Here is a 14,723-nt window from a genome sequence, read left to right as displayed (position 1 = left end):
AGGGCATCTCCGTCAATCGCTCCATACAAACGTAGTTCCAATTTCATTTGAATATTAAGCAACCAAAGTCCATGAAATTTTGCAAAAAAATTCTACAAACTAATATCTATGCCTTTGGTTTTCCAGATTTCTGTTAAAATATTCGGTTTCAAAGTGACGCGGTCTTAAAAATTTATATACAAATCTTTGAGCCCCTATATTTTTAAAACTACATATTTTTAGAAAAATCTAAAACATCACAGGCACAGATATTAGTTTCTAGAATATGTCTTCAAAATTTCATGGACTTTGGTTGCTTAATATTCAAATGAAATTGGAACTACGATTGTATGGAGTAAGTGACGGAGAGAGCCCTGTTAACGCAACGCTTTTTTAACGTTCGTGCGAATTAGGGCTTTATATTATAGTTAAAATAAAATTAAAAAAGCAAATAATATCGTTTTAATGAATAGCATTAAATAAATAATATTATATAAGCAAGAATACAGTTGGTATGCCCATTCGTATTTAATTGACAAACAACAAAAGTGTCTTTAGTAAGATGAGCGTAGTTTTTGCGCTGCAGTAGACCGTCACAAAACTAACTTAGTTACTTTAAGCTCCCGAAGGATTTCCTTTGCGGTCTGAATAGAGCTTTGATAAAATACATAAGTAGTATTTGATATAGGTACCTCACGGATATATTATATTGTGTGAAGTTATTGGATTGAGTTCGATCAAAAGGTGAAAACTTAGATAAATTATGCCACGTTTGTGGTGAAAAGTTTACTTTGATATGCTTTAACAGAAACAGATAGTAAGTAGGTACCAATAGTAGGTATATTATGAACGCCCACTTTTGAGGTCGTTTTATATTTTCAAACTAGACGTTGCCTTCCTGTATTCTAATTTTTAGAGTTTCATACCTCATAAGGAAAAACGGAACCCATTAAGCATCACTTTGTTGTAGGTCTGTCCGTCTGCCCGTCTGTCGTGTCTATCAAGAAAACCTATAGGATACTTCCCTTTGACCTAGAATCATGAAATTTCGCAGGTAGATAGGTCTTATAGCACAAGTAAAGGAAAAAATCTGAAAACCGTGAATTTGTGGTTACATCACAGAAAAAAATTAAAATGTGTTTCAATCTTTAAAGTAAGACGTCGGGCGAGTTTCCATCCTTACGTCCGCGTCGTCGTCCATCTACACGCACGAAACGTTTTGCGTCCTCATTCCTCATACGCATGGCTAAGGTTTGGAATACTCTTCCGCGATTTGTGTTTCCTACTAATTTCAATCCGGGTATCTTTAAAACAAGAGTGAATATGCACCTTCTAAGTAAACGCGTCCCATCTTAGACCACATCATCACTTTCCATCAGGTGTGATTGTGATCAAGAGCTTGCCTATAGTAAATTAAAAAAAAAATAACAGCTATACCAAGTGGGGTATCATATGAAAGGGCTTTCTTTACTTGTACATTCTAAAACAGATTTTCATTTATTTTTCTGCGTATTAGTATTTGGTTTATCGTGCCAAATGTCAGTCCCAAACCGTCTAAAAACTTGGAGCATTTCAAATCGATTTAGAACATGCTGGGTTGACTGCAGAAAAGTTGCATCAATCATTGCTACAATCTCAGTTGTTGTGATTGGTGGAATTTATCGTATTCTTGGTGCAACAATACATTCAGCCAATAGTGCGAGAGTGTCGAACAATCAGAGATGATTGCTATCGTCACACTGTAGTTGTCAAACTAAGGCTGTAGGCATAGTGAATACTGAATTTACCATTCGATATATTTATTGAAAGCTATAATTTAACGTATGATTAATATTATACAAGTACATTTTAAAAGTTTCAATATTTTATAATTTATTAATTAAATTTTCACGAATCTTTAAATGGTATAAATAAAAATTACCGCTGTGGCTGTATTTGCATTGTCTCCAATTAATCTTGCTGCTGGAGAGACAAGTAATTTATACAATTAATTTGTATCAAGCGTCCTAGAGACAGAAACAAAGACTCTACGGATAATACGATTGGTCACGACAGCTCGACAATACAGCTTGAAGCTCACAAAGCGCGGCTGTAATGCGGACTTCGTAGTGCGAACACCTTTCAATTATTGTATTAAAACCAGGTGTGACATTTTTTTTTTCTAATTTTTTGGTATGTTAAAAATAAATAAGTAATATTCCTTTGTTCTCTCTAACTTACAAAGGTAAAGCTTGCGCTAAGAGTAGTAAGTTCTGGAGCAGGCGTTGCAATTTGCAAAGTAAAGTTGTGTTACACTTTACAGTCTGCAACTGCTCTGCTATACGATGTATGACGAGCCTAATTCTCACATTCCCAAGATTAGTGGTTGAAGGAAGAATTGATTGAAAATTGTGTGCCCGTTTTAAGATGGCATACGATGATGATGATACTGCTCTAATAAGAAACAGTTCATTACAACTCAATGGCACGCGAGTAGGTAAGTATGAAAATAGTCCAATGGCAAAGGGTGTTATATAAAACTACAACCTTTCAGATTGCTCCTAAAAGTATTGTGAAGAACTAAAGCCTTATTGAAATATTAAGGCTTCAAATTTTGATTTAACTAATATTTCAGCAAAAACAAATGTTGTTATTCGGATGATTTTCAATAAATCTTCCCGCTGAAGTGACAAGTATCTAATTGAAACAATTTACATCCAGCCTCCTACTGACAATAACAAAAGCTCTGCGGATATGCAAATGGTCTCGACAAGATATCTACTCAGATTATGAATGTTAAAGCCCAAAACAGCGCGCGATGGCACGCGGGGCGATGGACACGTATCTAGTGCGTCTCTTTGAGAAGTTGTAACATAAGGAACTATAATAATTATAATATAGGTGTTCACACCGCAAAACGCACGTTAGAGTTACCTTAGCCACTATAAAACGCGCGTAGTCAAGCAAAGCGAGTTACCGCAGTCATTGCAAAGCGCGCGTAAAAGTTACTGTAGTCATCACATACTACAGTGTTTACTGTTTACGTATCACTGTGTTGCCTACAGTGCAGTTTCTGTCGTGGATTTTGAATTTAGTTTGGTGCGTAAGGCGCAACGTATACAAGCAGAGTGGAGAGTAGAGGCGATAAGTTAAAAAAATATTGGTTAGGTGTGAGTCAGACTGGCACACGAAGGGTTCCGTACCATCATACAAAAATATCACTTTTAATTTTATTAATTTCATGGCGGCGATTTTAAAAATTTTACCCATATTATATCGGCAATATAATTACACATTTTGTGCAAATTTCAATTTATTATTACTAATTATTATTACAATTCTCGAGATACATTCCGCTGTCAGACAAACAGACGGACGGATGGACAGCGGAGGCTTAATTCTAACAACCCGTGGCGCGCCCTCGCAGAAGTCAAGTCGCGAATAACACCCACGCAATATAATCTTATTCCGCATGATGGTGAGCTGCGGTGCGGTGCGTATAGGCGTAGGTACTTATTAAGGTGGCCATATACGTTACGAGAAATCGTTACGATCAGACTGTACAGTTCGAACGGTACCGATAAATCGCTACATGTATGTTATAAAACTGTACAGTTGTACATACATACATGTAGCGATTTATTGGTACCGTTCGAACTGTACAGTCTGATCGTAACGATTTCTCGTAACGTATATGGCCACCATTACGGTTCACGAGATAGGTACAGCCCGCTGACAGACAAACGGGTGGACGAATGGACAGCGGAAACTTAGGAGTAGGGTCCCGTTGACATCCTTTGGGTGCGGAACCCTAAAAAGATTAGTTTGAGTAAGAAATCATTCCTACCACCCCGTGGCGCGCCCTCACTGAAGTCGCGAATAACACCCACGTAATATAATCTTATTCCGCATGATGGTGAGCCGCGACGCGGTGCGTATCGGCGTATTATGATAATTTGCCACCTTAGTTTCATGTACTCCCTGCTTATTGAATATTTTACTTTGGCACTTAAAGAAAATTAAAGATCTTATCTACTTTCACGGTCAGAGCTAAAGTACGATAAGCTGATGTAGCTTATGACATGTCATATTTTGCTTTGCAGCCATTGTAGTTAGCATGATGACGGAACCAATTGAACATTTGAAAAGAGCAACCGACGTGTTTCTTGCTGGTGCTTCTCGGTAGGAAAGGCATTTCGTATCAGTGCTTGTAGATTCTTTTGACAATTCAAAAGCACTTAAAAAGTAAAGGTTTATTTGAATAATAAAATATTTCTATTCTAAACATAATATTCTATTTCTAACCTATATAGTGAAGAGTTTTTATACTAATATAACTATAAAATATTGTCAAGTATATATTATGTATTATTGTGCTCTGCCTCGTGTATAACAAAAAGCTATTAAAACAAACTCAACATGATATCCGTAAAAGGTCAAATATTTTGCTTTCGGAAAGTTTTAGAGAACATGAATTCCGTATGCCTATTTCACGCTTCTCATATTATGCATCTCATTTATACACACGAGATGCCTACCCAATGTTCGTGGCATTGTTTGAAATCCGTAGGTTAAAAATTTTGGTGTTAGGGCTCATTCAGACGAATTATTATTGGGACGACGAAAAAGAAACTTTTTATAGAAACAAACTTTTACAAAATGCTTTCGGATAGTCCAATCTCAGTCGAACAAAATAAAAGCCTAAAACTTCTTAAACTCGCTTCTTAAGAAAATTCTCGGAATAATCGAAAAAAATTATAACTCGAAAACTATGGGATCTTTCCACATGGGATAATTTCGAGTGAATCTAAGTATGAGGAATCTTTTTTTCTTTGGACGACACTATTTGCATAGAGAATCTACAGACAAAACTTCAAGTTTCCAAAGCCAGCTGCAGTAACTGAGTTTTAACTTATATATTGAAAAACTCGATGCGACTTCGTCCACGTGGATTTAGGTTTTTAAGAATCCCGTAAATAATAAATCATAATAGTAACGAAAGAGATTTACACCGAATAGCCACACGATGTAATTGTATCAGCAAATATGCAAACCTACATTCAGATACCAACATGGTTATTCGTGTAATTAATACACCCTCGCAAACACTGAGTCAGAATCAATACAACAGTTGTTCAAGTGAAATATGAACCGTACCCATTTTATTAAATGGTGAGGCGGCCTTTTGTCCCATTTTCCGTGTAAAAACTGCAAAATACAGATCAATGCAATTTTAGTAATGGTTCCTCAAACATCGGCGTTTCTTTAAACTTAGACACAGGAGCGTTAGAAATTCACACTCTTATTTATCTAGTTGACGCCTAACTTGCCAAACTCCGGTCAAAATAAGATGTTCAAAACTAAAACCCGATTATGTTCTCCTTATATTAATTAAACGCTAAAATATATAAAAATCATCATGTGTCGATTGATATATTGCACTATATTTATATTTATGAGCTCAAAATTTTCCCTCCTTTCATTTGACATCCCACTCGAAACGATAGCACAAAAAAAACGAGACCCCTGTTTTCGGATGTAACATCCACCATATTTATATACCTTTAAAAAATACTTATTAAAACCTAGAAAAATCCTCGTAAAGATGGAAGACAGTAACAAACATAATATTATAAGTTACATTATTAAAGTATCAATATTATTGTAATTTTAAAACAAACCTAATTCTCTAATGCCTAATCATCAAGATTGACTAAGATTTTCTTTTATGTATTTTGTCAGCTTTTGCGTAGGAAGATACTCGTAGATACGTCGCGCTTTCGTTGGTCAGAAAGGGACAATCCTGATTTATGTACGGCGTGACATATTATCAAGATAATATGTCCTTACTACGGGTATTTTTTGGCATATAAATATTGTGTACTTACCTACCTATGACAAAAAATATTGGTGCACATAAGGTAAGTGGCACTTGTCTGATTAAGAATCTGTTCAAGCATCTACTGCTTCTAGAAGCAGAAGATAAGAAAGCTGGAAGTGCTAGTTCACAGCCAAGCTTGCTTGGGTCGAGGTGCTGCGGCGTGAATTGTAAATTCGTTTCATCTTAGGCTGCATCATCACTTGCCAGCAGGTCTGATTGCAGACAAGCACTAGTCTATAAATTAAAAAAAAAATAGAATTTTACTAAGAGTCCATTAGTGGCACCCCTAACTAAAGTCAAAATAAACTAAGGGAATATTCAAAAGATATTGCATCGTAAAAATACATATATAAATAGAACAACATTATAGAGATACATAATCCTGCCGAACATTAATTGAATGTTATTAACTTTTACCAAAATTAATTAAAGTGTTTCGTTATTTGATTATCAATTATTATAATTAAAGTAGATATTTATAATAAATTGAATAGAGAATTCGAATTATTTATTGTTCTTTTACATACCTATTTATCAAACCATCGACTATAACGCCGCCAGAAAGTTTATAATTTACGGGGGCTCTTAATCACATCCTCGTCTGTCACCATTTCAATACGTCTTTAATTGAAAGGTGTCGCCCTCTTAGTGTCGCGCCACCCGCCCTCTTAACAATAATCCCATTAAACGTACAATAGCGCTACTATTATAAGACAATGGTTCCATGAATACGTAATTGATTAACTACTCGCATAATTATTGGAACAAACATAATTATAATAATTAATCGCTAAGATCGCCTTAGGTTCAAAATAAATAGGTAGGTTTGCTTTTTAATAAATTCCACAAAATGCATCGTGGCAAAAAAAAGTCACAAAGTAAATAAGTCATTTTTATTATTTCAATTATCATCTTTATTAAAAATTTATAAATTACACTTAATAAATAAATTAATTATAATTAAGTAAAGTAAAGATGTATTTAGAAAAAAGAAAAAAACACAAAAGGTAGGAAACTACAAAATTAAAAAGTAACCTTACCTATATTAGCCCGGTCAAGTTAGCTAAAAAAATAGGGGTAAGATTAAAATAATTCGTATAGAGCTAACAATTGGTACGAGTATTGAACACCATTATAAATGAATTGTGAAACGTTCCCATAGATCCCAGATTCGGATAAAAAATCAAGTTCAAAGTTCATTAAAATGCGTTTTTACTTGTGAGGTTTGTAAATAAAAACTTTATTTATTTATTTCTTTTTCTTTTACGTATTTCATTTCGGTATTCCATCTGCGCTCTGTTTCTTGTCACTCTGTCCACATCACCAAAAGTTAACTGAATTACTCCTCTAGTATTAATTAAATTCGCCTGTGTGCATACTATTTTTGTTCTGTGCATTTGTGCAATAAAAAGCTTCAAACAAACAAACTTAAAATGCTAGACCAGTTAGAAAAATAAAAGTTAAATGAGTAAAGAATAACTTAGTTACTTATATAAAAATAACAGAAAAAGGTCTAGATAAAAGTGGGTAGAGCAGTTTTTCTAACCTTTTATGAAACTAACCTCATCTAAACCTCTATCCGCTCTCCACGGCCTTTATTCGCACGAGAGCCTCTCGACACTCACACAAGCAAAGATATGAAGTTAGTTCCATATAAATTTTCAACACACATAGAAAATACAAGAGTATACCTATTCCTAAAGAGCCTACGGATTACTGAATATAAACGAGTAATTTTAAACACATTCACACTTACTCATGCGTTAACAGCCTTCCCGCGAACAACGCTGCACACAAAACAACAGATGTAGCTGTACAAATTTTTCGAGCTGAATGAAAAATTACTCCAGTTGTTGAAAGAGAAATCAAATCGCTATGCTCAATTTTTACCCTGTCACACGTAATCGGCCGTCGTTGGGACAGTATAACGTTGGCAACAGTCCATAAAACTTGGAAAAAACTAGGAACAAATAAATGTCCGTCGTCTGTTTTGTCAAATCTGTGCAGTACGTGCGCGATTCGAGAACGGCGGGAGCTGATTTTATGGCGTCATAAAATCTCCTGAAACGCGCCCTTAAATCACGGCGCTGCGTCGTAATTCATCGTTTTGGCTGTCAATGTTTATTTTATATCATATTTTAGAGATCCTCCCCTTATAAATCAAGCCCGGATTGATATACATTAAGGTCACGTACTTCTGGCAGCGGCGCTTAGTTTCGTCTTTCCCGCTTTCGCGCTGCGGGGTGACAAGTGGACAAAGTTTAGGGAACTTTTGCGAGTTTCAACTTTACAGACATTTTATTGAATATTTTTATATAAGTAATCATGTGGTAACATATTAAATTGGATCTCTAATTTACTGATTTACAAAATATAGGTACATAATACATATTATGGCTACATATATAAAAAAATGCACCCGTGCGAAGCCGGGGCGGGTCGGTGGATAAAAATTAATAATTTTATTTGATGGTAAATGGTAACGTCAGACTCAATAATACATATCCTACCTTTTAAGTACCTACTTAGGTAGGGAGTAGGCACCTATAACATAGTTGTTATGTAAAGCCTTTTTATAATAATTACATTTTGATGTCATGTATCAAACAATATAATTATGATATATGCATTTCAAACATAGCATTATCTCCATTATTTCCATAAATCGTTCTTAATTTGTTTTCATTTTTGAACTTTAATTGATTTAAAAACATAACTTTTGAACTTCCAATTTCGTAGCTGTAGTTTCCAGACTGAATCTATTAATTACTTTACTTACAAGTTTCATCAACTTACTTGGCTATAAAGTTCTGCAATATAATATACTTAGCAGGTGTATATTTACTATGTACAGAGTGTGAACTAGAGTAAAGGAACTTTTGGTTTGGTCCTGATCAACGATATGTCCAAAGGAAATAGGCGATTCATAGGCTACCTTGCGTCTAATGTAGGAACATTTGAAGCCTGCCAGTGACTTCGATGCCTCGACGTTTGATCAGATCTATAGCTATACTTAGCAATCTTAGCACAAAATATTTTAATATATCCTTCTTATTTTGTGGCTATACAGAGACAGACACGTAGCAATTTAAAATTATTAGTTTTGTTATGCGCATATTCAATCTATACAATATTCCATTTACGTTACACCACTTCTTTACCTATAGGATGAAAAGAACCGTAATACGTAAAGAAGTGATACGAAAAAGTTAACCTAACTAATGATAAGTTGAACATTTTCCGACAAACGATTTTATCCTAAACGTAATCGAAGTTCGGGCGACAAAAAGCTTCAGCCCTGGAAACGTCAGCAGGCAGTTTGTTCAAATTAACCAGAGCAAGTGATTGGCGTCCATCTCTCATCGCCGATCGCAGCGGCGCGGAGCGGCGAGCTGAAGTAATCCACTTAGGATTAGCCATAAACAAGGAGGGCCATTGTCGTGACACGAGCGATCTGTTAGCGTCTAAGTGTAACTGATAAAGGGCGTCGACGGTATTGTTCGCAGCGGCATTAGGCTTTAATCCCGTCGCGAGCGACTCGTTAGGTTGATTGTTCTGTGTCGCGCAGCAGATGGCCGTCGTAATCCGAGCCGGCACACGCTGCCCGCGCCCTCCGCCCTCGCGCCTCCGCGCCCTCCTCGAATATAGCCTCTTTGTGTTTGTTGCATCTGCAGGTAAATTGTGCGCCAAAATTGGGCCGTACGTTACCGAGTACGTGCCCCTTTCATATGAATGCAACGGCTATGAATTATTCTTGAAAACGTATTGTTATCAGCGCAGCTTTCTTGTGTAATTCGTTATTTATGAGAGCGGAAAAATGCAGCCCGGTTTGTATTATTTTTGTGATTTGTAATCGTGTTAAAAAGGTTAGCGAGAGGTTTTTTATGCAGGTCGACGGCTTTAATATTGGGAAGTCCTACAACAATGTCGGCAAATCCAACTAGGGAATGTAAGGATATTACCGGGCACGCGCCACTTTACATTATAGGTACCTTCTTTGTTTTCCACTAAGTATTTCTAGAAAGTATTAGGTTTACAAATAATTAAATTATACATACAAATACTTAAGTAAATAATTAAATTATACACAAATAATAATGAACTGTGGAAATTTTAAATATGTATCTTCTTTTTTATTCGAAGTCATGTTATTTTTTTTTTCACCTGGTGATAAGTACCTAATGATGTAATCTAAGATGAAAGCGGGCTAAATTGCAAGGATACAATCATAGAGAATATTAGAAGTGGATACAATAGTTATATTAAGCCCGTGTCAATAACCTACCCCTAAACGGTTTCTTGTTTCTTGGCGGCATAGTATAAATCGCTTGGTTGCCACCCAGCGAATTAGAGAGCTTTGCTAGTAGGAGGGTAAATACTAGCCATGGCCAAAAATGATTTACATGCATACGAAAAAAAGCGCTGCCTTAACCCTTTCTTGTACCCTGTTGCCTGTTGGTAATTTCCATAGTAGACCACTTTGTAATATAATATTTTATGTAATAACAACACATAAATTGAGATTTTTTTATTTAATATATATTTTATAACTAAATGTGTTCCATTTATAACGTAGTACGAGAAGGTAGTGATAATGATATTGTGGGTAGTAAATTCTAATTTATGGTTTTGTAATAAATGTGACACAATATTTATCATCCATTTTAACGTCTATGTATTCTAATTAAGTACTTAGTAGAGTAATGCTCTAACTTCGAACCGTAATTTATACTGTCTTATAAACTATGTGCTTCCCTTAAAGCTAACTTGTTTGCTTGCCTTGCTTACATTTGAGACAAAGTTCATTAGATTACAAACAGTTGCTATCCTTAAACTACTTCCTTCTTTTATTTTTATGTATTTTCCATTGGAGTCGTTACTTCAAGTAATTTCACTAGAGGAGTTCAATTGGAATTTAATGACTTCAGAATATTGTTGTGTATTCTTCTTAATTCACATTACCTACTTGGTTTAAATCTCTGAATATTTATTATATAAAATATGCATTATTTATTTACCTCTTTCAGTTTCGTACAATATGGTATGTTTCCTAACTAGTAGATCTAATATTAAAAATTGCTACTACTGTAATAGTATTGGAGTGTTATGAGACCATTACAGTTCAGAAATAGGTATGTATTTCTTATACTCATAGGTTGCTAAACTGTTCAGTAGTCAAAAAATTAGTCGATGATATTTACAGTTTTTATCGATTTATAACTAAACAAAGTCTTCAAACGCGTAACGGAAATGGAAGCCCAATTAAAAACTAGGTTTTGATAATTAGTAAGCAAACTTTGTTAGCTTACATCCTCTTTACATAAGCCGTAATCTTATGTAGAGATTCTTTTTCAACGTAGATACTAGTACAATCATTCCGGTATAAAGATATCGGAAAGTCGTAGGTCGAATGCACGGTTCAAACCTCAATCTGCTTATTATTCTAAGCCACGTTTGGCAACCTACCAGTTTTTGTGTGCAGCGTGGATTTCCAGTTCTACCTTAAACGATTAAGAAAAGCCAATATTATAAATCTTACAAGTCTGAGCGTAAAATTTTGAAATACATAGGTACCTTTTAAAGACCTTTTATAAGGTCGTCGCCTGGTTACTACTGAGCATTGGTCTCCTCTTAGAAAGAGAAGAGATTGGCCATGGTCAGCCACTCTGGCCAAGTGCAGATTAGCAGATTTCCTACTCCTTTGAGAACTTATGCAAATCTCTAAGGTAAGCAGGTTTCTTCACGATGTTTTCCGTTAAAGCAAGTGATATTTAATTGCTTAAAACGCACTAACTCCGGAAAGTTAGAGGTGCGTGTCCGGGATTGAACCTCGCGCTGGACCCCTCCGACTGGAAAGCCGACCTCTCGTTTTTCAAAAGATATTCATCATTAAATTTACTTCTACAAACATTGTGCTAAAACCAAAGGTAGGCATTTTTTATTAATTTATAAATTAATATACAGGTAAGGAATACTTACTTACTTTACTTTTACAAAGCCCTTAAGCTTGCGTGGGTACAGAGGTCCGACACGTAAAAGCTTCATGAATCTAATTAATTAATTATCATCACACTCGGCTAATCCTTACGGCAATTTTATTTGATTAGGATCTATCGCAAGTCGCAACATCCAATTCAAATACTATCACGATAGTGTTTAGCACTGAAGTATTGAATAATAATAATAATCGCCGAGACTGGGAATGAGACTGAAATAAAAACATCTGAACACCCGTTTTAATACGAATTGAGTATTTCATAATGGCGCTTTCACATCGTTACACAATTAGTCAAATATTATTTTAATTAAACTTACTTAAATAAAAAGTTACTAATATTAAATCATATTTTCTGAAAATTCTAATAGATTTTGTTGCGTTACGTGCAATATGAATAATTAGAATGAGTACCATAAGGCCTAGCCCGCATAGTGATTTTTATTCGCGCGATTTATTTTCCGCGTACGGAATTTCACCACACGCACTGCGAATGCGGTGAGCACCATACAACTCCATACTGCACAAAATATTCGCGAAAAAACACCGCACTGAGTGTAATTTGTATCAAATCACAGATTATTCCACGCCCGAATTTTTAATATCTCAAGTGCAGGTACATAGGCTGCACTAAAAGTATCGGGAATGGAATATTTCCACTGTCCCTGTCATATTAAAATCTTTTTAATTGAAAACTCCTTGGTTTTAAAAATCGAATACCATTTATTTATTTAAAAAAAGATTCTCGGTCTTTTCACAATCTCTTGTCAAACGTGTTTAGTCGTTGAGAAAATGGAATTGACTCGAGAAAATTCTAGAGCGATGATTTATTATGACTTTCGAAGTGGTTTAACACAAAAACAGTGTGTTGACCGGATGATTTCTGCATTTGGTGATGAAGCCCCATCTAAAACCACAATTTATCGCTGGTTTGCTGAATTTCAACGTGGACGTGTCAAGCTCAGTGATGATCCCCGTCAAGGTCGTCCAAAAACTGCAGTCACCCAAGAAAACGTTGATGCTGTGCGTAAGCTGATTGAGGAAGATCGGCATGTGACATACCGCGAAATTCAGGCAACTTTAGACATTGGCATGAGTCAAATACAAATAATCTTGCATGAACAATTAGGTGTAAAAAAGTTGTTTTCCCGATGGATACTGCATTTGCTCTGTGAAGAGCAAAAAGCGGCTCGCGTTACTTGGTGCGTCAGAACTCTCGAAAGATTCCACGCAGGATCCTCAAATGTTGTATACAACATCGTATCAGGTGACGAATGCTGGATACACGCGTACGAACCCGAAACAAAAAACCAGTCACGAGTTTGGGTGTTCGAAAATGAGTTAAAGCCAACAAAAATTGTTCGTTCACGAAGTGTTGCAAAAAAATGGTGGCCACGTTTGTCTCCAAAACCGGCCATGTTGCGACTATTCCTCTTGAGGGACAAAGAACGGTTAATGCAGAATGGTATGCTAGCATTTGTTTGTCACAGGTCGTTTCTGAACTTCGTAAAGAGAACTGCAACCGCCGCATCATCCTCCATCTTGCCTCCATCACGACAATGCGAGTTCTCACACCGCGCACAGAACAAAAGAGTTTTTAGAGCAAGAAAACATAGAATTATTAGACCATCCGCCGTACAACCCCGACCTAAGCCCTAATGATTTCTGTACTTTCCCTAAAATAAAGAATACATTGCGTGGTCAGAGATTTTCATCACCTAAAGAAGCTGTGGACGCCTACAAAACGGCCATTTTGAAGACACCACTTCCGAATGAAATGGTTGCTTCAATGATTGGTTCCATCGTATGGAAAAATGTGTCAAATTTTGCGGAGAATACTTCGAAAAGCAATAAATACATTTTTAAATAGTAATGTTGTGTCACTTCCTTGATTCCCGAAATTTTCAGTGCCGCCCTCGTATCTCCTTATGATCGCAAGTGTTACAGAATTGCGAAAAAAAAACCGCGCGATTTTTATGTGCTGTGCGGTTTTAGTTCTAATTAGAATTCTGCGGTGACTACAGAAAAATGGATTAGAAATGGTTATGCAGTTTTTATAAACTTAATAAGTACTTAACCAAGATAAAGGACGGCCAGCCATGTTTTGAGGCATCGAAGGTGTCGACGACACCTTCGAGTGCCTAAACACCGCACCAGTAGTCTGTACCGCCACACGCAAGCTTACGAGTTTGTCTTCAGTTTCTAGAATACGAAAGTATGGTAGCTTTGCTTATCTGGAGTTTTATAATATCTTTATGTGCCTACACAAATCTATAATTAACATTATCATTTTAGCTTGAGTTATACAATTATTTAATTGAACATTTGTAACGAAAAGAGCACCTGAATTCGGCGAGAGTGAATAAATTACATAACGATTAAGACATTAGCCACTTAACGGCTTAAACGTTTCATTGTATGGGTACCTACCTGTAGGTATTTTGTCTTGCTTCAATCTACTTTGCGATTCGTTTGTATAAACGTTGTGACGAGTGCTATTCGTGTATGATTAATTTGATTACCGATGGTAGAGAGTCCCTGGCAAAGCTTGAGAGAAACTAGTTGTCCTATGTGAAATGTATAAAGTTGCACTGTTTTTCCTTTCAAAAGTAAAAACTATAAAACAAAACGATTACTAGCTCTCATCATCATCATCATCATCATCAGCCTGTGGACATCCACTGTTGGACATAGGCCTTCCCTATAGAGCGCTACCTCACTCGGTCCTCAGCCCTCCTCATCCAGCCACTTCCCGCCAACCGCTTTATATCGTCAGTCCATCGTGCTGGAGAGCGTCCCACACTACGCTTGCTTAAACGCGGTCTTCACTCAAGGACTTTCCGGCTCCAACGGCCATCGCCTCTACGACAGGCATTACTAGCTCTAACT

The 14,723-nt window shown here is 36.1% G+C and overlaps 1 protein-coding gene across 1 annotated transcript in view; it reads left to right on the top strand.

The window, feature by feature from the left end:
• LOC123869571 overlaps nt 1–14,723 on the top strand; it is a 132,258-nt gene that overhangs the window by 72,683 nt on the left and 44,852 nt on the right. The gene's annotated exons all lie outside the window — the stretch shown is intronic.

This window comes from Maniola jurtina, chromosome 11 (assembly GCF_905333055.1).
Source record: "Maniola jurtina chromosome 11, ilManJurt1.1, whole genome shotgun sequence".
In the NCBI taxonomy this organism is placed as follows: Eukaryota; Metazoa; Arthropoda; class Insecta; order Lepidoptera; family Nymphalidae; genus Maniola; species Maniola jurtina.
This window is presented reverse-complemented; position numbering and strand designations above follow the sequence as displayed.